The 27220-nt window shown below is 38.4% G+C and overlaps 1 protein-coding gene across 3 annotated transcripts in view; it reads right to left on the reverse strand.

Annotated features, from left to right (window-relative positions):
• The window catches only part of Alas (5-aminolevulinate synthase), a 37300-nt gene extending 15987 nt beyond the window's left edge, over positions 1 to 21313 (reverse strand). Inside the window, exon 1 of one of the 3 annotated variants that reach the window (XM_065236583.1) lies at positions 21155 to 21313. The gene's annotated coding sequence lies outside the window, so the exon portion shown is untranslated. Of the gene's footprint in view, positions 1 to 10001; positions 10183 to 21154 lie in introns of those variants that run through there. The other 2 variants (XM_065236584.1, XM_065236585.1) reach the window with 2 other exon arrangements.
• Positions 21314 to 27220: the final 5907 nt, after the last annotated feature.

A 27220-nucleotide genomic window follows, 5' to 3' on the forward strand; every position in this document is an offset into this window, starting at 1 on the left:
GAGCGAATCGCATGAATTTCCTCAGCACACGCTCAATTGCTAAGATCTGCGTCGCGTAGAATGGTGTCCATACAGGAGCAGCATACTCCAGGATATTTCGCACTAACGAACAATATAACGTTTTGATGGCGTACACATCAGTAAAATCTGAAGCATGTCGAGGAATAAATCCGAGTGCAGAAAATGCTTTGGCGCTTATAATAGCTACATGTTCGTTAAACTTCAATTTTGAGTCAATAGTAACGCCCAGATCACAAATCGATAGAACTCGCTCCAGTATGACGGATTCCATTTTAAATTGATGGACAATGGGTGGTGCGTCGCGTAAACGAAATAACTTTGCATTTGTCCCTGTTCACGCGCATTCCATTATCGCTACACCAAACGAGCATAACGTTTATGTCCTCTTGCAACGCCATGCAGTCTTCTGAAGAAGTGATGACACGATAAATCTTCAAGTCGTTGGCAAAAGAAAGGTTAAGAGAAGAGAGCAGCATACACAAGTCATTTACGAAGATCAGCGGCCCAAGAACGCTTCCTTGGGGTACACCGGACGTGATGTTGAACGGCTGGGATTGTGCCGCATTCACTACAACACAGCCGGTTCTGTCCGGCAGGTACGAGAACAACCACTGCGTTATCCATTCCGGAAACCCCATGTGTACCATTTTGTCTATGACCAAGATATGTGGTACAGTGTCGAAGGCCTTGGCGAAATCTATATATGAAACCACGTTGAACGTTGCTAAGTCAGCTGATTTTTAAGATTTGTATGTTCAAAAACCAATAATTTAAGGCTCACATAAAATACCTTGCTCTATGACCGGCACAATCGGTCCACCTGCGGCGCACTTGCGGCCAGGGCGTCACAATATCAGCTTCAATCGACCAAATCGATGCGACGAAGAGACTGCTGGCTTTCTTTTTCTTTTAAAGTCGAACAACTTCACAGCAGTCTAGAACCTCATTCGGCGTGCACAAACAAATATTCAATCGCTTGTCTCTCTTTCTCCCGTCGCTCCATTGGTCTTCCTTTCAAGTTTCGGTGAAATGGATGAGCGAAAGAGCGCTCGACTTTGATAGTTTTCTCTTTCATGAAACACATCATGACGTATATGACGGAAAATGAAATAACACATTTAAAGCATTTCTCACGTGAAAACACGTGAAGATTACACGTAATATTTTTAATTTATCTTCCATCCATATGTATCTAAAAAAAATTGATCGAAAACGGGACATAACACATTTTAAACAAATTGAAAGAGCGGTGATAGAGAGTTCGTGAAAGGGGATTGAAAGCCATAATGAGGTTTCGTTTAACTAGAAAATCGACGTTAGTTACATTGAAAGCGATGAGCAAAGCAACGACGAGAAGTTCCGGCTGTTCCTTCTAAGCGTCCTGCTTTTTTATTTTCGTTTCTTGCTGATAGTCTAATAGCTAGGCGTTATAGAAATGAAGCGTCGAACACGTATGTATGAGAGAAACAAAACACGAGTTCATTTTAGAGCTTCGAAAATGTAGAGCCCTGCTTGCGGCACACTGACAGTAAAGATGACCCAAGATAAGTGTGCGGAGTGACCTACCCCTGTGGCATATTTAGGCTCTGAACCATTTGGTGGATTATTTTAACTTTTGGTTAAAATTTGACAGATGGAAAGTTATCGATTAACCCTGCTATCCGAGCATGGTTATTTCTGACAGACAAGAAGTTAAATTTTGACAACCGTGGCTCGAAAACCGGTCGAGCGACAGCACAGGGATTTTCGAACATAGAAAATAACTTTCGAAATGTCACTTTTAACCACGAGTTAAATTTAACTCGGCAAATGGTTCACAGCCTTAGTAAATTTTCACTTAAATTTGACAGATGGAAAATTTTCAAATGCACCAGACTTATTTCTGACAGACCAGGAATCAATTTAGACAAACTATTTCTCGAAAATCGGACGATGAACAGCAGAGGGATTTTCGATCATTATAATTTATTTTCGAAGAGTCAAATTTCAGTGAAAAATCATCAAATGGAACACAACCTTAGACTGAAAGACCTAGATTGGGAGCATATTCTAGATCCTGTAGACGTCAACATTGCTGCACAAACCTTTTCTCACATCTTGGCATATGTCATTGACAGACACGTTTCCAAAAAGATCATCCATATCGACTCTAGCGTCCCGTGGATGACGAAAGATCTTCGCTCGTTGAAAAGAACTAAGAAGGCTGCTCTCAGAAGATTTACTAAACTCCGCACACTGCCACTGAAATGCTACTATGTCAGACTCAACCACGAGTATAAGCGGTTAAGTCGTCTCTGTTTTCAACGCTATCAAAGGAGGATTCAACGGCGGCTAAAATAACACCCGAAATCCTTCTGGAACTTCGTAAATGAGCAACGCAGGGAAGTCGGCCTACCCTCTTCCATGATTTTTAATGGTGAAACTGCTGGAAATCAACAAGACATTTGCAACCTGTTCTCAACCAAATTTGCTAGTGTGTTTGAAGCCGAGCAACTCTCCGCTAATATCATTACTTCCGCGGCCAGTAATGTTCCTTCGATCAACCAAACGCTCAGCATGGTCGAAGCCACTACAGATACGATTTCTAGAGCAGCATCTAAACTTAAGACTTCAACTAAGGCTGGACCCGATGGTGTTCCGTCGATTATTCTTAAAAAGAACATCACTTGTCTTTTAGATCCACTGCGCCGCATATTCCAGCTCTCTCTTTCCAGCGGCATCTTTCCGTCTTGCTGGAAGACTGCGGATATGTTTCCTGTTCATAAAAAGGGAAGCAACCGCGACGTAAACAACTACCGGGGAATCACGTCGCTGAGTGCTGTATCAAAACTTTTTGAATTGGTTGTCATAGAGTCCCTAAATGCGCATTGCAAGCAATATCTAAGTACAGATCGACACGGATTCATAACTGGGTGTTCCACAACTACGAACCTGCTGTGCCTAACGTCTTACATCACAGACAGTTTGATTGCTCGGACCCAAACGGACGTTATCTACACAGATCTTACGGCAGCCTTCGATAAGCTGAACCACGAAATTGCGATCGCTAAGCTTGATAGGCTAGGGATCGGTGGAAATCTTTTGAGATGGTTTCGTTCATACCTCACGGAGCGCCAATTGACAGTAACTTTGGGTACTTGTCGCTCAGCAAGCTTCTGCCCAAAGTCCGGTATACCTCAGGGCAGCCATCTGGGACCATTGGTATTTCTCCTCTACTTCGACGACGTTCACCATGTTATCACAGAGCCACGATTATCGTTTGCAGACGATCTGAAAGTTTTTCTGCGCATCCGCTCACTCGCCGACTGCCGTTTCTCTCCAAAATCAGATTGACATCTTTGCTGACTGGTGTAGTCTAAACCGACTGGTGGTCAACCCAGCTAACTGTACAGTTATTACTTTCTCACGCAAGAAACAACCGATTATTTTCAACTACAAACTACTAGGCACGACTATCGAACGGGTGCACTGCGTGAAAGACTTAGGCGTTTTTCTAGACTCAAAGCTGACATACTCACACCATATATCGTATGTCGTCGACAAAGCGTCCAGAACGCTTGGCTTTGTCTTCAAGATTACTAAGAACTTCACGGACATTTACTGCTTGAAAACGCTCTATTGCTCTCTCGTACGATCTACGTTAGAATACTGCTCTGCTGTCTGGAGCCCGAACTACAATAATGGGGCCGAGCGAATTGAATCTGTTAAACGACGTTTTCTTCGCTTCGCGCTCCGTAAGCTACCATGGAGATACCCACTTCGTCTTCCAAGCTACGAGAATCGCTGCCAATTGATCAATATCGAGCCCTTACGTATCCGAAGAGATGTTTTCAGAGCCCTAACCGTCGCCGATACTCTGCAAGGAAGAATCGACTGCGAAGCAATTCTGCAACAAGTGAACATTAATGTTCAACCTCGATCACTACGCAACAGTCTTATGCTGAGACTTCCACTTCTTCGAACTAATTATAGCATAGGGAGCGCTATTTACGGCTTGCAGCTAGTGTTCAACCGAGTAGCGTCGATGTTCGATTTCCACTTGACACGGAATATGCTTCGCCGAAGATTCTCTGCCTTTTTTGCTGACCGAAGGCGCTTGATGCCCAACAGCTAAGTGTAAAATTTAATACTCCTAGTTATTTTCGTTTGTAACTGTAGTAACTGTAGTATATGTATGTAGTCTGTATAATCTGTACTTTTTTTACAACACATCATTGGGACTATTTCTAGTCTGTTGATGCAACCATAACAAATAAACAAATAAACCTTAGACTTAATTTTTACATTTCGAGAATATCTTATACTTATTGATTGGTCAATTTTCGAGAAGGTGTTTGTCCAAATGGATTACTTGTCTGTCAGAAATAAGTCTGGTGCAAGACCAGGGTTATTTGAAAATTTCCTATCTCTTAAATGTAGGGGAAAATTAACCAAATGGAACACAGCCTTAGATTGAATCCAGCATGTGTTCGATTTCGACATTTTGGTTCTATGGGATTTTAGGTTTTGGTTTAAAGTCCTATGCTGAATGAATGGTAAAATTAATAATTAGCTTAGAAGTTCCTTTTTCATGTTGGTTTCAATCAGCAATGACGTGTATCCTGATTTCTGTACATGATAAAAGTTGGGATGGTTTTGAGACTGTAAAGCTGTAGTTAACATGCAAAACAGATAGAGTAGATCATTTCCAAGTATCAACAATGAATTATGAAGGCTATTTTGATGCATATTTCAAAAGTATAACGACAAGATGAATTGAATTATTCAAGTCAAGTTTTTGATATGGCAAACCCTAACTAAGCACTAGTCGTACCTCTCTTGAATCTCTCTTTTTCGAAAGTGTTTGGACATAAAAGTGAAATATTTCTATTAGAGATGACTTCTAAATTAATTTACCTTTCCTTGTGTACCGTTGGATTTGATAAAGAGTCTCTAATTGTATAGATTGTGCTAAAAATGCAACACAGCTTCTTGATTCTAAATTCGTCCTACGACTTTCAATTCCTCACAAATGCATGGAAACGTCATTCTCTCTGATGAATATTCAACTTAAACCTAAAATTTCGATCCATATCAGTGACCTTAACGATAATAAGTCCAATGCTGTAGTAGCGAACACCAAAAAGTAAGAGGTTGTAGCCAAGACACGACCGTATATTTGACATAGGATTACGAAAGGTAGTTATGATGTCACAGCAAAAGTATAGTAAATATCAAATTCATTTTTTAACCCGTTATCAGTGAAAAATTCCGATAGGTTGAAATTCGGAAGCAATTTGAGATTTCTTTTTGTAAGGTGCTCTGTCGATGTTCATGTAGTACAAGCCAATCCTGGACGATATGTCTTGGATTCAAGCTCTTACTCTTTAGTTTACTCTTTTATTAGTCATTTGTGGCCCTGAAAAGGACCGATAGGTTGGAAGCTTGGAAGCTAGTTAAGAACGATACTGTGGAAATTTTTCCTCGATGTTTTTGGAAATGAAATATGTAGGGGAAATGGATGTATTGTCGGGCCCATACATATAATTTGGGCCCATACATAAATTCAGCAATCGACCCAATGACGCGTTCAGCTAGATAAGATTGATAAATAGCAGATTTTTTTTGCAGTGGGCCCAATCTTAGATCCATAGGCCAACATTAGAGCCATTACCCCTATTAAGGCTTGAAATTTGCACCAAAAGGCATAAAGATCGGTACCGTCTGGCATGCTCAGTGCTTGGTATCAATATTCGGCGACTGTGTTAGGGAAACCACTTTTCCCATCACGGAGACGCCTCGTTTTCTGGTGATAAAAATATGCATTTACGTGCACAAAACGCACGAAATTTTTGTTTTATTCAATAGATTAAAAAAAGGGAATATTGATTGGAGAAATTTCTTGCTCAAATTTTTCCAAAATCCTGGAGAAAACCTTAAGAACGTTCAATGAAAATTAACTCTTAAACAACAATAATTTATGGTGATCCTAAAAAGGACCGTTTTGTCGTAATGGTTGAGTAATGTGGGCTCTGCAGCTCGCTGCTTGCAGGCAGTGATGCCACCTTTTTCCAAATTTCAATCTGTATTTTCATCGTAAAAAATCTTTTTAATCTGTATCTGGCTGACAAAAATCAGTCAAAAAAAAAAATCTGTATAATTTCTGTATTATGGCCTCAGTGTGGATTTACGTAAATCGCCATTGAGAAAATTCTAGAGTAACATTTGAAATGGGCCTATGTCCAAAACGTAAACAAACCAGAACATGAAGTTTAAATTTTTCCGCCACTATTCATTTAATATGTAAGAAAATTGACGTATTTTAGGCCTTAATGTTGTTCACAATAACAATAGTAACTGTATCTTAGTACACAACATCCAAAATATGCGAAAAGCTTTCAAAAATATATTATGAAGTAACTATCACAATTCCCTTGAATTTGTGTTTTTTAATGTCTGAGATTACGAAAACCTTTATATGGAAATTGGACATAACACAGAAATTTTACCGGGAGTATTGTCAAATTACATGCAATATTCTGTATTTCTGTTATTACGCTTTTGATATATAAAAAATATAAAGGTATAACCACTTTGTGTATTTTTTTTTCTAAAATGGCTTGTTCACCGATTTAACAAAACATATATTTAATTAACCTTCGTATCTGTCACCATGTGACATGGTTAGTTAAACAAATAGAAAGGGAAACTAATATCCCTGCAACGAGAAATCAGAACATCTGAACATCAGAGGTCCATTCGAAGCTAATTATTTATCGAAATTAATAAATATTAAAAAATAATGTAAAATACATTCTCTTTGTTTGAAAAATCTGAAAAATCTGTATATTTTTCAAAAATCTGTAATCTGTATATACAGATATCTGTATCAAAATAATGCCAAAAATCTGTATGATTACAGATAAATCTGTATATGTGGCATCACTGCTTGCAGGCCGCCTTTCGTTGTGCTGCTGGTGCTGCTGACACTGACGACCGGACACCACCACACACGGTGATTGAATGAGCACCGTTCAGTGAGACAGGATCGAATTCGATTTTCAAATCTGTGTTAGGGAATGCGCTGTTTTCAGGCAAACGGTGATAATTAATAAAGTGTTCATTTAAGCAGATTGGTAGATAAATTTCCAATCGTTTGGCTTTTTTAGAATTAAAATCCATCTGCTATTGACAGATTTATATGTGGTCAAAACCTGACCTCTTTTCGTTACGCGGTCGATTTTTGTTTTTTTTTTAATTGCACCCCCACTATGTAGCCGAAAGACGTAATCCTACGTCAAAACATATGTCTGTACCTAATGTAGAAATTGTACCTATCAATCTGATACTTAAAGGAGTTCGAATGGTGAAAACTAGCAGTTGGTCACAAAGATTGCTTACTACCGCATATATCTTGAAAGATATAACGATTTTGAAGGCAAAACATTACATTTGGTGAAAATTCTAGAACAATCCAGTAGTAGTGTTGCTGCCGTGGAGGCACCATATTCGATGCGGTTCCTAAATTGACGCACTCAATAATGTTCGACTATTTTCAATCATTGTTTTTGAAATGTTACTTCTGCACATATTTGTTCCTGTGCTCTAGGTGGATGATGGTGTAACAAAGTTTAAAAAAATATCCTGTCAAAATCGAGATGCGATAAAAATTAGACGAGTGCGTCATCATTAGGGACGCGTCAAATATGGAGCTGGCACGGTATGTGGTACACTGAAAAATTGCAATAGCAGGTTCGTCTCCAAAGTTTTCGAGCCGCTCCGTCTGTCACTTCGTTTGTGGTTATACCAACCACTTGTTTAGACATTTTTCAGATTCTATAATTTTTTTTGACTCCCAGAAGCTCCGATATCGAAATGAAATTTTTCACTTCTGAATGAAAGTCATCCGATGCTAACGCAAAAATCTGGTTGCCGTTTACTCTGGCGAAAAAAAAAATCACAAACAGTGCTGATTGTTCGCAGCATTTTCTCTTGGCGGGACTCTTATTACAACATCGACTCTGTACAAATGTACCATCAGCGACATCAGTAACTACAATTCAATCGTACCAGTAATTCACTCAACCAGTCAACATCGACCGATATTCAACCGAGGTATTGCAAGAATCCAGATATCACCGATAGACGTGGGAAAGCTCAATTACGTCCACCACCCCGAAAAGAAGCACCGTGAAATCCACGAAGGTATTAGGAAGAATCTTTTAGCCGGCGCCGTATGGTGTAGTGGTAAGCGTGACTGCTTTCTCACCCCAATGGGTCTGGGTTCAATCCCAGCCGAGGTCGGTGGGATTTTTCTGAGGCATAAAAATTTTCGGAAGGGAAGTAAAGCCGTTGGTCCCGGCCCATGTGTGTTCAATGGGTGATTGGAACTAGATTGCGAAACAGTGCCGACGTTAAATAAAGGAAGAGCGAGGAAGAATCTTTTCAAATTATAGCCTGAAGATGGTGAAGTGAATGAATCCAACGAAGTTATACAAAACATGAAGGAAAATTTTGCATATCCTAGTAGATATGTTGAGACAGTGGCTAAGTTGATAAAAGAAGGTTATTCGTCGAAAACCGCAAGATATGGCAAAACCTTAAGTGATGAAACAAAAGAGGCAGTCATACATTTTTTTGGAGATGATGATATAAGCCGAGCAATGCCTGATAACAAAAAGTATGTTTATGTGCAGAAAGAAGGAAAACGACAAGCCATTCAAGTAAGCGTGATTTCCTCTCTCCCCAGCAGGCCTGGTTTCAATCCCAGTCGGCGCTGCCGGGATGTTCTGAGGCATAACATATCTGATCACGCCTTCCTTCGGAAGGGAAGTAAAGCCGTTGGTTCCCGGTTCATGAGTTGGTGGGTCGATAGGTAGGGTCCAGATGTGGGAGCTGCCACTATCTACGGTATTGTAAAAACCGTCCAGACTCTTCTGCATTAAAAGACAATTTATTAAATCAATTGGAGGAAAAATGCATCTATATGCTCTCATTTGAACAGTGGGTTACCACTGATAGATGTGATGTAGAAACTATTGTAAAGCCGGTAAATGAGTTTGTTTCATTTCCCTGGCTGGAATTAACAAGTTTGATATCGCACGATTATATAAAACAAATTTTTTGAAAACTACACGAAATAATTTGCAAAAAGGTGAATTTTTAGCTATTTGCGATTTATCCGAAAACTACAGCTTTGTTTTACAGGATGATGTTCAATCTCATCACTGGAATGTGCAACAAGCTATCATTCATCCGTTTGTTATATATTTTAAAGAAAATATGAAAGTTAAACATTTTAATTTTATAATAATTTGTGAATAGTTAAAGCATGAGTCTGGGGCAGTAATCTTTTATATTTCTAAATTGATTAGATTTTTACGAATCAACCAAAATAAAAAAAAATCAATAAGATTTATTTCATAGCCGATGGAGCTGCGTCACAGAACAATAATCAGATTTTTTTTCTAGCCTTTGAAAATTCAAATCAAAGTACGGAATTGAAGCCGAATGTCATTTCTTGCAACATCACATGGGAAAGGTCCTTGTGACGCTAAAATGGAACAACTGTGCAACATTTCAGCTAAATTTAAAATGATCGTTCAGATGACATTCGAAAAGCAATGTCGGCAGTAGTTTCAATGGCCAACTTTTTTTTGATAATAAGGCAACCGTGACCGAACATCTATTCGTCGACTGCACTACCCTACTCAAGCACCTTAAATCAACCGTATTAACATTTGCAGCCGTCAATTTTCGACACTTGTTCGTATAGCGAATAAATAATTAACACCTAAACCGGGCTGTATGACGTTACCGCCCTGTATGAGGTGCAGGTTGTGAAATTCAAAAACTTGAGCGCCTTTATCTGCATTATAAATCGAACGGCGAAGGTAACGTGCGTCTGGTCGTTAATTAACATTCTCTTTTCGAGGTCATAGGTCATCTGATTCGGAGAGAACGTGACTGACTCACCCCGAACGTATCAAAATCGAACTTACCGAATTTCAAACTTTTTTACACTGACTTTCGATTCCGAGGATGGCGATTACGTGATGTATTTGTCAAAGTTGTGTTTTTCACACTGAACTGACCGTTGTTGCTGGGCGCGCACTTGATTGGTTTCTCAACGTTGCTGACGGTTCGAGTGCTTGAATTGAACTGAGTGGACTCGGGTGGAATAAAAAACCTGATCTTCGATGGCGGTGCTTGATTTATACTACCGTATCGAAGTATAAGTCGAGGATTTTTGTCCAGTTCAGACAAACCCACTCATATATAACTTGTCGTGTAGAGATAGGCGCAACGTGCCAACCTTTGTCGAAAGCTCTCAACACCAGGGATGCCAGCAATGCCAGGTTTGATTTTCAAAAATCTGCGGTGAGAGATCCAAATGTTTGTAAATTTTTCAGACATGTCTGCAATTGGACTGTCCATAACATTTCCAAGATGTATAACTGTATAACTGAAAGTGAAGAGCGGGGGTGGGATTTAAGCCCACTGATAACACATAACTAAACTGACGTCGACATCAAAGTGATGAGCCGGGGACGGAGGATGGGAAGGGCGCTCATTGATCAAATTATGTAGATAAGACATACATTCAGTTCTTTTCGTTATCCACGAAAAATCTAGTTTTACAGACATATCTGCACACCTGGCATCTCTGCTAAAAACTGGAAAGTCATCTATGGCAGACAAGTCGTTTAGAGCGGTGCTTAATGACAAACAACAACTGAGCACTCGATGACAAACGCTTTTGTGTGTGTAATTCACCTAGCGGGATTGCAATCACTTATCTACCCTTAGCCATATATAGAATATAGCAATTTAATATCATACTTTCTATGTACCTACTCTCCGTCTTAGTAAGGTTTCACTTATCGTTTTTGTGGTAAAATTTGGGGTTTAGCTTCAAGCATGAAGGAGTTTCCAAGCGCTAACCCGGAAACTCGATATGGCTATCAATAATTAACGTTATCGAATTTTCTTATCAACTTTAGCGCTTTTGCCCTTTTTCGGCTAATTACGTGCCTAAATGAAAGTTGCCGACCGTAATATAACATCAGACGATGTAAACTCAAATTTATTACGCTAGTGTGTATGCGTATGTGCGGTTGAGGACGATTAGTTCTACACACTTTTGAGCTCAAACCTGTATGGGGGAATTTTGCTGACTAACGATGAGCGTGTTTGTTCAAATTGTTTATCATTTTTCAGGTGTAACATTGCACCCATTGCACAAAATCAGTTCGTTTTTACCGCCAAAGCGGACATAACCTTTCGAAGCCCGCGGGGTCATATGTTGCGTATATATGAGGCATATTTTGTAATTATAATTGAACCTACGATGCTTTATGTAAATGTGGGTGAAGTAATCCAAGAGTTGCTTTGAGATACTGACTTCTGTATGGTTTTAGGTGGTTATTTTGAAAAAAAAAAAACTGTAGATGGCGCTAGTTCTTCCCTCAGGAAGGAAAGATCGAATTTCATCTAGGAACTCACTCAATAGGTAGCGCAATATGTATACGGACTTACTTCCCATACTAAATTATAGCTAGGGTCCTGACAACAATGAAGCATGCTGTCTTTGGTATACATTGTTCATTCAGAAAAAAAAGTCTAGTGGGTTGATGGTTTGGTTCATAATTCAATTGCTACACACACAAATTATTACCGAATTCGGTAATGTTTTACCGAACTTTCAACAGCTGAACGTTCGGTAAAACTTTGACCCTCATTTCAAAAACTGTTGCACTAAATTTCAATTTCAAAACACTGTCCGTCTAAATCCGTTAAATTATCGATAATGTTTAAATACTAATTAAAAAAATGGCAGATTTTTACCAAACAGTTAAGCTGTTGAAAGTTCGGTAAAAATTACCGAAGTCGGTAATGTTTTCTAAGTCTGTATGAGGCGCTAGCTAGTATGCTTCTTATACTAGATGTATATCTAAATACCAAATAAAATATATTTTCTGCCTTCGGCAAATTTGTTTAAGACTACTGACTGACTGTTAGTGAATTTAGATTGGAACAGTGTATTACCATAGAGGTAACTCTAAGACCAGAAGGTCCCGAAGAAACGAGCTAATCGATTCACCCCTCGAAACATGGGAAAATCCACTAACCCCTCATTTTATCTGTCAAACTAATCAAAACAAACATAGTGTAGTACTAGAATTTCAACTAGAATGGGGTACGTCAGTCAATTTGCTTGGGACCAATAGGCTAGTCAAGTAGTGAGCCAATTTAAAATCGTTAGTTTCGTATTGATTGTTGGTATTACTGATGTGAATGTGTAATTACTTACCGTGCTTACAAATTTTCGAAACAATGATCAATCAATTCATTTAAAATTTACTTGCTAGGCTGCTACTGTACAGTGCTAGTGGAATTGTTTTGTTTATTTATTTATTTATAACTTGATATCAAAAGGTAAGCATTTTAGTTCTTCAATGATTTTTCGCGCAAAAAAAAAATGACGGCGATTTGAGTAAGCAAAAACTGGAAAATGTTGATTTTCACAAAATTATATCTTTTTGCGAAAAAAAAAAACATCTAGTACCGTAAAACAGGATGTAGTTGATCACTAAACCGTTAAATTTCCGTTTCTCAATCTCAATTGTTGTAAGATAATTTGTTTAGAATTTCATTAAGTAGTTTTACATAGTACTTTTGAAATGGTGAATTCAACCATTCTAAATGTACAATTTTGTTGAAGTGAGAAATATTCAACATTTAACTATTCCTAGACATCCTATCAGAATTAGTAATTATTCTGGTGCAGTGTTCGACAAAATGGCTTATTCTCTTATTCTTAGTTTTGGTTCGCTGAATCTGAATCTAAAATCAGCTTTCGTTAAAATGTACGAATTATTACAGACAATCAGACATAACTTTTGCATGTTTTTCGTCGAACGCGTGTTCGATTTTTAACGATTTAACGTCTGTATCGCGCATAGGTAAATCCCTTGCGTTTGACGTTTACACACCGCCATCTGTTGAGCGTACTGCCCGTGATAGTGTACTCAATAGAAGCTAGTAGAGTTATGTCTGTTTGCTGTCTGTGGATTTACTATCACTCATTACTGAAAAGTGTCACTTTTCGACACTATTTTGAATAACTTAATGGCCTACTTTTCATAACACAAACAGTATCGAAAAGTACTAATTTGATTGCAAAAAAAGAGGTATGCAAACTCGCTTCAAATTTAGATTTTTTCAACACTTATCGAATTATTCAATTCGGCAAGGCTCGTTGGATAAACTACGACTCGTGTTGAAAAAGTCTTCTTTTTGCAACTTGTTGCATAAATAGCTATTATGTGAAAAACTGGTGTTGGGTAATACTTTCCGCCCTCAAATCCGAACGATGTCGCCCCGCCAGTGGTGGATACACTAATTTTGCGGTATGCAGAAGTTCGAAACATCGGGAATTTCTCTTCAAACGTTGCTTCTTGTGGTTAATAACTTTCTACAATTTGTTTTTTTGACGTAGGATTACGTCTTTCGGTAACATATTGGGGGCGCAATTTAAAAAAAACTCCAAATCGATCGCGTTACGAAAAGTGGTCAGGTTTTGACCACTTATAACTGTGTCAATAGCGGATAAATTTTAATTCTCAACAAGCCAATCCATTGGAAATTTTTCTACAAATCAATTTTCAATAGGTCACTATTGAAAATTATCCAAATGTTCAACTGTTGCAATGGTGATCAAAATTATCTCCGATTGCCTGCAAAAAGCGCTTTCCCTAACACAGATTTTACAACCGAATTCCATCCGGTCGCGCCGAATTGTGCTTATTAAATCACCGTGTCCGGTCGGTCGTCATCAGCAGCAGCTGCACCAGCAGTGTTTTCGGCGCGTTGCGTTGTACATTGTTCTCCAGTACACAACGAAGCTGCAGCACACATGAGCGTCCAGTCGGATTCAGTTGCTCGTCACCCTTGTTCCAAACAACATAAAGCTCGCCAGCCTCATATGTGTTGAACCATAAATTAGTCTTGTTTGAGTTAATTTTCATTGAACGTTCCCTCGTCTTGCTGCCAGCCACATCACCCCCAAAGCTCTGTGATAACACTAGTTTGCAAATGAAAGTTAAAAAAAAATGAACTTCAAATAAAATCGTGCACTGAATCCAAAAATGTAGTCAAAAAATCTCAGTAGGATAGTTTTCTAGATGCAGCTAAAAAACGATATTTAACTTTAAAAAACTTTGTTTTTTAAATAAAAATATTTCCTGCTGTAATAAAGCCATGTAATTATTCTAACGCCAAATTAAAGCTGAGAAAATTTGCTTTCGAACAACTGGGCATCATTTTTCAGTTAGATTAGTGGTATTGTTGTAAATAAATAGTTTGTTTATTATTTTATTTATTTTTTATTTTTTTAAATTGGATTTAAGCTAAGTTTTTAGCAAGAAAAATAATTTGTAGTGGTTGCCAACAATACCACTAATCTAACTAAAAAATGATGTCCAGTTGATCGAAAGCAAATTTTTGGCGTAAAATAAATGATATAGCTTCATTACAGCCAGAGATATATGTATTTTAGTAAACAAAGTTGTTTTGAGTGAAATTAATTTTTATTGCTGTATTTATAAAACTATCCTACTGGGATTTTTTCTGACTACATTTTTGGATTCAGCACTCGATTTTACATGCAAATGACCACCAGTGTAGAAAGTTCAAATATGTCGTAAACTAGAACACCATGATCTTGTCAATTAATCAGAAACCACTTTGAATTAAGGTAGGGGTTTCTTCAGGACGCTAGAAAAAAACTAAAAAATCTCAAGAAATTCCACCAATATTTTTTTTCTGTTTTATTATCTACCCGCATAAACGATAACCATAAGGAGTGCCTAACAACCTATTCGGGTTATCATCCCAACAATATGCGGTACGGTGGCACGATTTGGGGTATCGTTCATGTATGGTGCTCGTTTATTAGGGTAGGTGAATTTACGTATTCTCGTCAATCTAAGCAACCTTCGTGCTTCTATTAGCATTTCTTCATCGTCACGCGCACATATGACGTTTTTATATGTTTACATTTATCGGCTGCTTGCTTCTCTATCCATTCCAATCGACAGAATTGTCAAAATCTGTGTGAAAACGTTTTTGCAACGCTCCAAACATCTCAGGTGAGTGTGACTATTGTCGGCATTGTTTGCATTTGAACTACGTGCTAACCAGCTGTTCTACTATCGGCAATTCGCATTCAGCCGCATTTTGTAGTGCACATATTTCATTTAAAGAACAATATGGCATAGCGGGATTGCTCAGTCGTAAAACTTCAATCAGATTGAAGCTGAAAGACTAATAAATCGTGTTAATACATTCAGTGAAGTGTTTTGATTGGAAAATAAAGTAAAATTAACGTTTAACATTCGGTTGCCGAAAACAGTCAATGGGTGCCGAAGCCAACATTTACCCTATTGAATAAACAATTTTTGGTGCATTTTCTGCACGGAGGCGTTTCCGTGACGGGAAAAAATGGTTTCCCTAAACAGTCGCCGAATATTGATACAGAGGACGTAATCCTACGACAAATCTACGGTCTTGTCTTGGATACAACCTCGTACTTTTTTTTCACTTTCCCCAGTGTGCCTTATTGAGAAGTTTGGTTTAAGGATTATGAAAATTAATGACTACAAAAATCGCCTTTGGTGCACTCGATGGGCCCCACATATGTTTGGCCCCCGCGCCCTTGATTAAATAAATACGGCCCTGTCTATGAGTGAGCGTGGTTTTTGGAAATCTGAGCAAATGGAACAATGATGGAAAAGTTCATAACAAATCACTATGACTCGAGAACTTTTTCCTTGGTTCCTTGAAATATCGCAATCTTTTCAAATTTTAATAAAATTCAACGGCTGTATATTGATTAAGCGAAAACTTACGATCAGATGGAAGCTTACAGTCGTCATCAAATCTATTCATTAAATGATGTTACGTGTGCAACTTCTCGTACATAACTTTGTCTCGATATGCCCATCAGTTGCTTGTGATATAGTTAATTACTTAGATGGATATGAACTAGCTTTCAGCATGGAAGTGACTGATAACCCAAATGGTACAATGATTCCACAAATAATTTGGATGATACTCCAAACAAGTCGTTAAACACTTGATATGGTACTTTTCTATTAGGGTAGTCATTTACGGCACGTTACTACCATGTCGGAGGCAGCCATCCGGGAAATGTAAAATTCTATTACAGAATAGCATAAAAAGTATGCAGAATTTGTAATGATTCACTGCATGAGCCACTAGCTTGTACGCTACAGTTCATTGTATGTTCGGCCATGACAGTTGTTGTAAGAAACATACAGAGAATGTAATAAATCTACCCTTACGTTTGATGTTCATGCCATTTGTTTTGTGTGTGTGATTGATCTTAAAAATCTGTTAAGTTGCGAATTTTCTCGATTTCCTTGGGCATACATTCATGCATTGGTTAACAGAGAACGCTATCAATTAGGATAGGTGAGCCAGTGATAGTGGAACTAAGCCATTTTATTTATTATAAAATGAATATATGATCTCCATACTATGTAGTATGTAGAAGAAACCCCCAAGAACCTTCAAAACCCGCGAATCCCAGAAATGCCGTGGGCCCCAAAAGGATCAAAAGCATTTGAATCCACTTTGATCTAGGAGGCCTTATCGCAAATATACGAAACCGCGACCGCGTCAGCTACTGTCATTCATAATCGATCGCCGACGTTTAGAGTCAATTTTTCTATTTGAAAGTGGCCTGTCCAAACATTAATATTTGAAAAAATGTGCTAGAATTTTGCAATATATGAGGTATATTATAAATTATCTAGTGATTTGTGCCGAAATTCAATATTTTTATATTTTTATATATGTATGTTGAAGCTATTGAACCTCAAGGGGTAAATTCAATTTCTTCTGAAGTCTTTCCAGGTTGTTACGAGGTTAAATTCACAATTTTCATTGCCGTCGTATACCAACGATGCCCAAAGTGAAACGTGCGAACATTGGCCGTTGCACACGTAATGCGAGCCAACAGAGAACCATCAATGCGAGCCAAAATGCGGAACGGCGGCTACAAATGAACGAGCCCACACGACGCCGTAACGCTGAAGCACGTTACGAAATTTCTGGCCAGTTACGCTCATACAAATCTATAGATTCTGTTACAAACGAAGAAGATGTCGTGAACTACCCCACTGAATTTTTTAATTCATTGGAATTACCCGAATTGCCACCTCACGATTTGCAGCTGAAAATTGGATCGGTAATTATAATAACCTCTAAATTTTTCATTTAATTGTACAGCTAACAAAACATATCCACTTTTCGTTAATAAAGGTTATAATAATGCTGCGGAACATCAATCAACCTCGACTTTGCAATGGTACCAGGTTGGTTGTAAAGAAACTGATGAACAACGTCATTGAAGCGACAATTCTTAAAGGGAAGTATAAGGGTGAGGACGTTTTTATTCCTCGCATTGCAATGATACCAACCGATTTGCCTTTTGAATTCAAACGTGTGAAGTTTCCGGTTTGCCTTGCGTTCGCAATGACTGTAAACAAAGCGCAAGGACAGTCATTGGATATTTGCGGATTGAATCTGGAATCTCCATGTTTCTCGCAAGGTCAGTTATATGTTGCATGTTCACGAGTGGGTAAAAGCTCTGCATTGTATATATTTGCTCCAGACGGCAAAACCAAAAATTTCGTTTATTTAGCACTTCAATGATTAATCTGTATAATTTTCGAAAACAATGATATTCATTGTTTCATTAAGCAATTAAAACAAGGAGTTAGTATAGGTCCATTCAGTATTATTCATTTTTCAAATATCACATCCCGGCAAGTATGTAACAGCATAGCATAGAAACAAGTTTATTGATGCAAAAGCCAAGAGTCGAAATTAATGGATCCAGCTAAGGAAGTTAAAATAGTTCAAAATAATTTTCCTAAATCTATCAAAAACAACATTAAAGTTTCCCAAAACATACTATTCCGAATAATCCGAAAATCATCACCCAGAGTAATCCATTGCCCTGAATGCCATTTCTCTGAATTTGTAATTTTGCATTATTTATAGCATGAGCTGCTCTTCCATATAAATACTTTTACATCAAACTTAAACGCTGTACAGACTGGAGAGTTATAACATGTTATAACGGTTGTCAAATAAATGCAACACAGAAACCACCATCAAGATAGCGCTATAACATGTTTTAACTCTGTAGTCTGAACGTACTATTAGCAACGTATAACCAACAATCAATACGAAACTAACGATTTCAAATTGGCTCATTACTTGACTAGCCTATTGGTCCCAAGCAAATCGACTAACGTACCCCATTCTAGTATAAATTCCAGTACTACACTATGTTTGTTTTGATTTGCTATGAAAATTTGACAGATAAAATGAGGGGTTAGTGGATTTTCCTAAGTTTCGAGGGATGAATCGATTAGCTTGGGACCGAAGGTAGTACCAGAGCTGAGCCAAAAAGTTGAGCTCGTTTCTTCGGGACCTTCTGGTCTTAGAGTTACCTCTATAGTATAACTCACGATCAAAAAAAGGAAATAAATATTTAATTGTTCATTATTCCTTCTTTTAATCATGAGCAGTTCTTTCATATTTGTACTGTTCTACGAAACTGAATATTAAAACATTAAAGAATACAACAACATAAATAGGTTTTCAAAATAATGTTATTTTGAAAAATGTTAAAGGATCAGGAAACCATACGAAACTATTTCTTAAAGGTTAAGAAGGAAATAAACTTTAAAACAAAATCAGAAACAAATTTGAAAAAACAAATCATCATCAGTATGAAGTTTGCCGGGTCAGCTAGTTGTGAATAAATTGAATGATTTTTTAGCAAACGCGTCCTCCATTAATAGGAACACTGGTCCAGTAGTTGTGGTAGTTGCTAACTTTGGTTCCTATAATAGTGGAATGCATTGCTTTCTTATGAACTCCACTCTTATAGGAACACTACCGTAACTATAGGTGCAAAGGAGGTGAAAATTACAAAATTATTTTAAAAACCTTCCGGCAACCATACTATACACTAATAAAATTCCACACATTTTTATTGACGAATTTCCATGTGAAATTCCACATGATTTTCATGTGACCACACATAAACAGAATCCACCTAGAATCACACATAACATTTATGAGTCAAATGAATAGTATGTGTGGTTACACATGGCTTTTATGTGTATGTGTGTGTCCGACACATAGATATTATTTGTTGATCACATTGCAAAAATTCATATGTGGGACACATAAAAACAAACTTTGAAATTTTATCAGTGTAGAATCTGTTCATCTCGCGAAACATTGCAAATTCGGCATTCTTTCCATCAAATCTGTAATAGAATTTTATTTTTTTCGGTAGGCGTGGAAAGCGCGTAGGCAACATGTTGTACCTTGACAGTGGGCCCAGCACAGCAAAATAAACGATTTGAGCCCGGGACATGCTGCCCCTGCCTACTGTCAAACGCTCCTGTTTGTATAGACTTCTCTGACTTGTGCACTTCACAAACGTCAGAGAAGTCTATACACGGTAATCGCAAAACACTCTTATGACTATAAATTACGCATTTTTGAAAGAAAACGGGACTACCCATAAAATGACTAAAATTTTACACATTTATGAGTAATTTCTAGTACAAAAATGAATAAAATTTATGCATTTATGAGTAACAGATACTCATAAAAGGTGTAAAAAAATACACACATTTGAGGTGTAGTCCCGTTTTAGCCGAATATGCACACTTTATAGTCAAAATTGAGACCTTTATAGTCATTTTTGCGTATTTTGCGGTTTCCGTGTAGGCCTTGTCACTAGCCTGAATGGATCACATCATTCGAGCAGTTTAAAATGACGTTTGCTAGCACTCGAATTTTGCAGTGAAACAAGAGTTTGGTATTTTTTCTACTAGAACCTCGAAAAAATAGGGTCTTTTCTATGCTGAGCTTGAAAGATCTGGAATTTATTGCTTCATTTCTCAAAATTGCCGTTTGAAGGTCGTCTCAAAACTGTTCGACAAAAAGTGAAAAAATGTGATTTTGGTTTGTTGCTCTCGGACAGTAAACAATAGAGAAAATCTATAAAAATAATCGCATAGTTCTGAACGCTAGAAATATTTTCCGATTAGCACGGAGAACCATTTACTTATCGTTGTTTCTAGCTATAATTCACCTCGGAACCAGGTTCAAAACAAATTCTAATGTTTATTTGGGAATTCCTATCCTCTCTATATTTTGTCATAATTTACAAGCCCATGCAAACATGAACTTACGGTGCAAACACGCTCATTAATCAGTCCAAATAACTCACTACCAGAAAAGAGTAGGTAGTAAATTTTCATGCTATTTCAAGGAATGTCTGCATGTCATTGGTGGTAGCGTTCACCCTCGCATTCACCCTAACCGGATCAAACCGGATCGGTCGTTTTTGTTTTATCTTACTCGTCGCCAGTTGATGAAATAAGTCACGCCAGTTTTACACAAGCAGGCAAATTATGTGACACCACCAACACCATCTTGCTCGCTTGCGATGGCGACAGCTGGTGGTTGTATTGGATATCTACTCCTCGGTATACAGTCTAGTCTTGGCTCTAATCGAGGCTGATAGTCCACCGTCACCTTGACTGTTTAGAGAATGGCTTATAGAGCTTGGGTGGGCAGAATCCTGTTTGTTTAGAATATTGCTTTGAAAAGGTTCGATAGTTCAAGGTTACCCCCTTCCGTTTTTAAGTCAATGTCGTGCCACTGGGGATAGATAATAGTTATTGATAATGTTCCAAGAACGGGGAATACTCTACAACAGCAATCTACTTACAGTGTCACATGTGGCTGTGTAAAATTATGCAATCCGAGTGGTAACACTCTTACTTTTCTGCCAAAGCGTTGTTTAAATGTTACAATGGAATGGATTTTTGTCTTTGACGTTGATGATCGGACATTTTTACAAATGTAAATCTCCGCGCAAATTCCACAATTGCATAACTTTTGTGAGCCAAAAGAAACTTTCTCTTCGAACGTCCTACTCCATTGAGTGTGTGAAATGTAGGCCATTTGGCAACCATATTCAAATGTAGCATACTGTTACGAGTGGGAAAAGAAAACCACATTCACTTACCTTTGAAAACCTTCCCAGTCAGTCCAGCTGTACGGTTTCACTTGGTTGGAAATTCACGAAAAGATAGCCGAAAATCACTACGAACGTACTGACGATTACACGGATAGGATTCTAATATCGGGATGATGATAATGATCGGAGAAGGCGAGTCAGCTCGTTATTGTCGTTCGTTTCACGAAGTATAAAAGGAACGACCGAACAGTGACAGCTGTGTTGACATTCAGGTTGTCATTTGGTTGTGGAGCGATATACCGATGACGGTTGACGTTCCAGCCTACTATATTTGAAAGGCTTAAATGATGGCAACATTTCAAGATGATATGTGCCTTCAACTTTCAAGATCTCCAATTTGTCCAAAGAGTTGATCCAATTTAAGTGATGTTTTTCTTAAAATTCGTATTGTTTTTCTACTAATTTGGATTATTCGCCATTTTCAATTGTAACGCTTCTTTGCTGTCAACTATGAAAAATAGATGTCGCGTTTGTGAAATGCGGCATTCCGGGATACAGGTTTTTTTTCTGGAGTATATTGATGAATCTACGCAAAACTGCACCAGTGCATGCGACACCTAGGTTTGAAATCCAAAACCACAAAAGTGATGATGTACTAAAAAATATTCCATATGATTTGACAGCTAGCAAAACGTCATTATCATTTTCACATCATTTCCATCTGCTGGCCGACCGTAACGTAGATTCATCAATTATCTTGCTCACGTTCAATCCTTCCGAGAATCCTTCACAGCTTTATAGATTATTGGCGATATAACGATAGCGCTCGTGGCGAATAGGAGAAAAATAGAAGTTTGATGATGGTTTCAAAATGTTGCACGATAGGTATAGGCACAGAGAACAGACGTTCAAGTTCGGTTAGAAACTTGTGAAAAATAAGTGGGAACGTCGCCGTTACGTGGTGTTAGCATCAGTGCTGCAAAATTTCGACAATACACGATGATATTGACAAATCAACTTTGGTCACTCATTTAAGCTAACAGTCATTGTCAAGGCAAACCATGTCAATTGTCAATGACAATGCTGTCAGTGACGAACATATGTAGAATTTTTAATAACTGAATTTGTAACGAAATTAAATTGCTTGAGCAACACAATTACATGGAGCCGTTAAAGTGTACAAGCATCTACGTCCTGCACTGCTTGGATAACAATAATGCGATACAGAATGCACGAAATTACACTTTTTGTTACCAGGTGAATCTTTGTTATTGACGAAAAAATGAATGAGATTTTGACGAAGGTTTTTTTGAGGATCAAGTCTGTCAGTGACTATGTGAAAAACAATTTTGTCAATATCGTGCGAAAGTCTGTCAATGACAATGACAAATCTCAGCACTGGTTAGCATCTCCTGATTTTCTCTATAAATTTTCCACTTTCGACCAATTTGGCGCTAGTATCGATAAATTTTCTGTTGAAAATTGCCACTTGGCGCTACTAGCACTTAGTGTCTAGTGTAATTTGTGCAACGCCAGCGCCATCCGGTTGTCAGATAGGGTTTTTAAGTGGGGAAGTCGCCGTTAGTGGCGCTTAAGTCAAATAGGAATCTTTACACAAGTTTTTAAAAAAAAATTGTTCGAGCCTCCATGTCTGTTCTCTGTGGTATAGGGGAGAAATCCGAGCACCAATTGGCGTCGTGCAGTGAAACTTTTCCAAGCTTTCGCCTCCTACATTTCGAAGTGAGAACTACTAGAAGGAGGATAATAACAAATTTTCCAAGTAAAACAGACGATTTTTGGGGCAAATCGGTCCATAAAGAAAAACTAATAATTTCCTGTGGAAACTTTTGCTTGAATAGTGTAAGAAAACGTGTTTGAAAACTAATTGTTATTATTTCGGTATGGATCGGAGAGGTTTTCATGGAAAATAATGCATAACAAGTTTGCACCCACAGCGAGAGGTTACCTCCTACGCAGCTGCATTTTTCGGAAAACGGTGAATATGTGCGATTTCCACTAAGATGAAATTGGAAATTAAGTTAATTTACTTAGGAAAGGTTGTATCATGCTGGTAGTAATGGAGAATTGGTTGTATAGGACGCTAATATTCAATAAATGTTCATTTTGGCCTTTTCTAAGCAAACATATTGATACTCAAAATTTTCGACGGAAAACGCAACGGAACTTGCTTTACTCAACACGCACCATACTATAAAATGGTGCTAGATGGTCTTCAAAGTGATAACAAGATGACAAATCATCTTTATTTTGAGTAATTGAGCAATTTACTTCTGTTTACATCATATTTACGATGCAGCATTGATGGAGCCGCGAAATGAAATGAATATATCTTATGAAAGTTCAACTGGAAAAGTCAAAGATGCACATCAGTCTGATCGTAAAAACGTTTTCTTCTTCAATTCGAATGTTATATTGGAAGGATTTTACGCAGGCTTGATGAAAATTATGATTTAACGCTAATTTTCACGAATTTTATATGCAGTCTGTCAACATTATCATCATCATGCAGTGGCGACATCTGCGTCGAGCTTTTACGGCAATCTTCCAATACGAACCCGCCTGGAGAGGACTATTCTCGATGAACATTTCAAATGGTCCTATCTGCTTTGATCGATTCTCTTCATCGACTTTCTCTTTCGTCAATAACTCAGCTGCAAAACCTTTCCCTGTTGTATTTGACGTTTTGGACGCTAGATAAGAACCTCCTTTATCAAACTATGTGGTAGAATTAGCGCGAAATCTGTTTGCATAGCAGTGGTTATGAAAAGAGAAAGTCGATGAAGAGAATCGATCAAAGCAGATAGGACCATTTGAAATGTTCATCGAGTATTGTAGTTTTGTTTTGCCTCGTGGCGCGTGGCTCTGTCTCTCACCCCTGGTAAGGGAGTATGGTTCATAGTGAGACAACTTGTTGCAACTAGATATAAGTTTTTTTCTCGATTTTTTTTTCTCTTTAATTTGCTTGTACGCCTTGCAAAAAATTTAACTAATAGTAATTAAAATTAATCAATTGGAGAAGGTTTTTATTTTTTCATTCTTAAGCGGTTGCGCACCGTTTTTGCCCAACACTTATGGCATCTCCCTATGCCAACGTTGCGCGAACCAGGTATTACAAACCACTTTCGAAAGGACCATGGGTTGTCTTTTTTCGGCCTAAAAATAAACCTTTGAAAACTCTCGACATTTCGAGAGACTTGCTGCGTAAGTATCCGAGAATCTTGGTACATAAGGAGAGATTCAACAAACTGTTGTTTACACGAGTTGTTTAGTGTTGAGTACAACATCTACATCCTTTATCGAGATGTGGAGATAGAAGGCGTGGTCTCCGACGCGAGTCTGTCTGTCGAGGACTTGAAACGTGCCTCGGGTTGTTTTAAAAACAGAAAAGTCACAAGCGAGCTTGTAAAGATACTGGATGTTAGGCAACTGCATTCAGTGTCTTTACAAGATGGCAAGAAAGTTTATCAGCATTCAGACTCGTTTCGGGTGACTTTCGCTGGTTCAGTTCTCCCAAACTTTGTCAAAGTTGATAGTGCTTTTTTTCCGGTGCGGTTGTTTGTACAGAGGGTATATAATTGTACCAACTGCAAAAGGCTGGGACACTCGGCCAGCCATTGCGGCAACAAAACTCGTTGTGGCAAATGTGGTGAAAACCACAAAGAGGATTCTTGCCACAAAGAATCAGTAAAATGCGCTTACTGTGGCGAGAATCCTCACCCTTTGCAGGAGTGCCCGATGTACAAGCAGCACTCCGATAAAGTGCAGCGTTCAATCTCAGGACGCTCCAAGCAGACTTATGCTCAAATGGTGAAGGCTGCATCAGCCGTCCAAGAGGCAAACCAATTTTCGATTTTGTCAGCTGAATAATCGAACTCTGACTTATCCGATGAAGGTGATTCTACGGTGGTACACGCACCTTCAAAAATGGACGGATTCACAAAAAGAAAATGCCCCTTCCCGAAAGTGCGCCGTAAGAAAACTAAAGTCACCTCCAGAAGATTGGCAAATTCCCAGGGTGATGGGGATGAAAACCCGAAACCGAAGGCTCCTGCTGAACCAATCCCTGGATGCAGCAGGAATTTTCCACCATTGCCCAAAAAAGATAATAAAAATAATAAAGCTGCTTCTCAAACTTCTCAAAAGAAATCCAAGTCCGAACGAGGTTTGCTAGCTTTTTCGGACATTGAGGAATTCATATTAAATATGTTCAACATACGAAACCCTCTTAGAAGCTTAGTTTCTGCCTTGCTTCCAACATTATAATCATATCTTATGCAATTGACTGTTTCATGGCCCCTCCTTGCATCAATCATATCTTTCGATGGATAATTCGTCGAACGAGGTTGAAGATATGATCACTGTGCTACAGTGGAACTGCCGTAGTCTAGTGCCTAATCTAGACTCGTTCAAATTTTTACTTCAAAATTCTGAATGTGATATATTTGCTCTCTGTGAAACATGGCTTTCTTCCGATAAAGAACTCAACTTCCACGATTTTAACATTATACGCCTGGATAGAGACGATTCTTATGGTGGAGTACTTTTAGGGATCAAAAAGTGCTACCCTTTCTACAAAATTTCCCTTCCTGCTCTATCAGGCGTCGAAATCGTCGCTTGCCAAATAAATGTGAAGAACAAAGACCTTTGCATAGCTTCAGTTTATGTTCCACCAAGAACCTCCATTAGTCGTAGTCAACTCTGGAATCTAGTTTCGATTCTTCCATCCCCAGTATTAATTCTGGGTGATATGAACTCCCATGGTACTGGGTGGGGCGATCTATACGATGAAAATAGAGCGACTATTTTTTACGATTTATGCGACGATTTCAACTTGACTATTAGTGAAGCGACACGATTTCAACTTGACTACTGATGAAGCGACACGTATAGCAAAACCTCCGGTCGAGAAAGCCGACTCGACCTATCTTTGTGTTCAAGATCGCTATCATTGGATTGTCTGTGGAAGGTTATCAACGATCCCCATGGTAGCGATCACTTACCAATCATCATTTCAATTAAGTGTGCCCCTCACTCTGCAGAACCATCTCGTGTTCCATTTGATCTTACAAGGAACATAGATTGGCAGAAATATGCAACGGTGGTGACAATCGGGGCCGAATCAATAGATACGCTTCCACCATTGGAAGAATATCGATTCCTCACCGATTTGATTTACAAAAGTTCACTGGAAGCACAAAAAATAAAAGTTCCAAGTGTGCCCTTCAAAAGGAGACCAGCCACACCTGGATGGGACGAAGAATGCACAAAATTGTATGTACAAAAATCTGATGCTTTCAAAGCTTTTCGTAGACACAAAACCTCCACATACTTCGAGGAATATTCAAAGCTTGAGACAAAGCTAAAACAATTAATCAAAGCAAAAAAAACGCGGTTATTGGCACAATTTCGTCGAGGGACTCTCACGAGAAACCTCAATGAACACCTTGTGAAGGGTGGCTCGCAACATGCGTAACCGCTCATCTTCTAATGAGAGTGAAGAATACTCCAACCGATGGATATTCGATTTCGCTAAAAAGGTCTGTCCGGACTCAGTTCCAGCACAACACTTTCTTCGAGAAGCGTCTCCGAGCGGCAGCTCTCTGGATAGACTATTCATAATACTGGAATTCTCTATGGCTCTTCTTTCATCAAACAACTCCTCACCGGGAAGCGATATGATTGAATTCAATCTTCTGTAAAAATCTCCCAGACATCGCTAAAAGACGCTTGCTTGCTAGACTTATTCAATTCCTTACTAGAAAATAACATTATACCGCCTGAATGGAGACAGGTCAAAGTAATAGCCATTCAAAAACCTGGCAAACCAGCGTCTGACCATAACTCATACCGTCCGATTGCTATGCTTTCGTGCATTAGGCAATTGTTGGAGAAAATGATCCTTCGGAGACTCAATCACTGGGTCGAATCAAATAACTTGCTATCAAATACACAGTTTGGGTTCCGCAAGAGCAAAGGAACAAACGATTGTCTAGCGCTGCTTTCCACAGATATTCAACTGGCCTTTGCACACAAGGAGCAATTGGCTTCAGTATTCTTGGACATTAAGGGGGCTTTTGATTCAGTTTCCATTGA

Source organism: Ochlerotatus camptorhynchus, unplaced genomic scaffold, assembly GCF_037179485.1.
Source record: "Ochlerotatus camptorhynchus isolate MF236.1 unplaced genomic scaffold, CSIRO-AGI_Acam_v1.1 ptg000556l, whole genome shotgun sequence".
Classification (NCBI taxonomy): Eukaryota; Metazoa; Arthropoda; class Insecta; order Diptera; family Culicidae; genus Ochlerotatus; species Ochlerotatus camptorhynchus.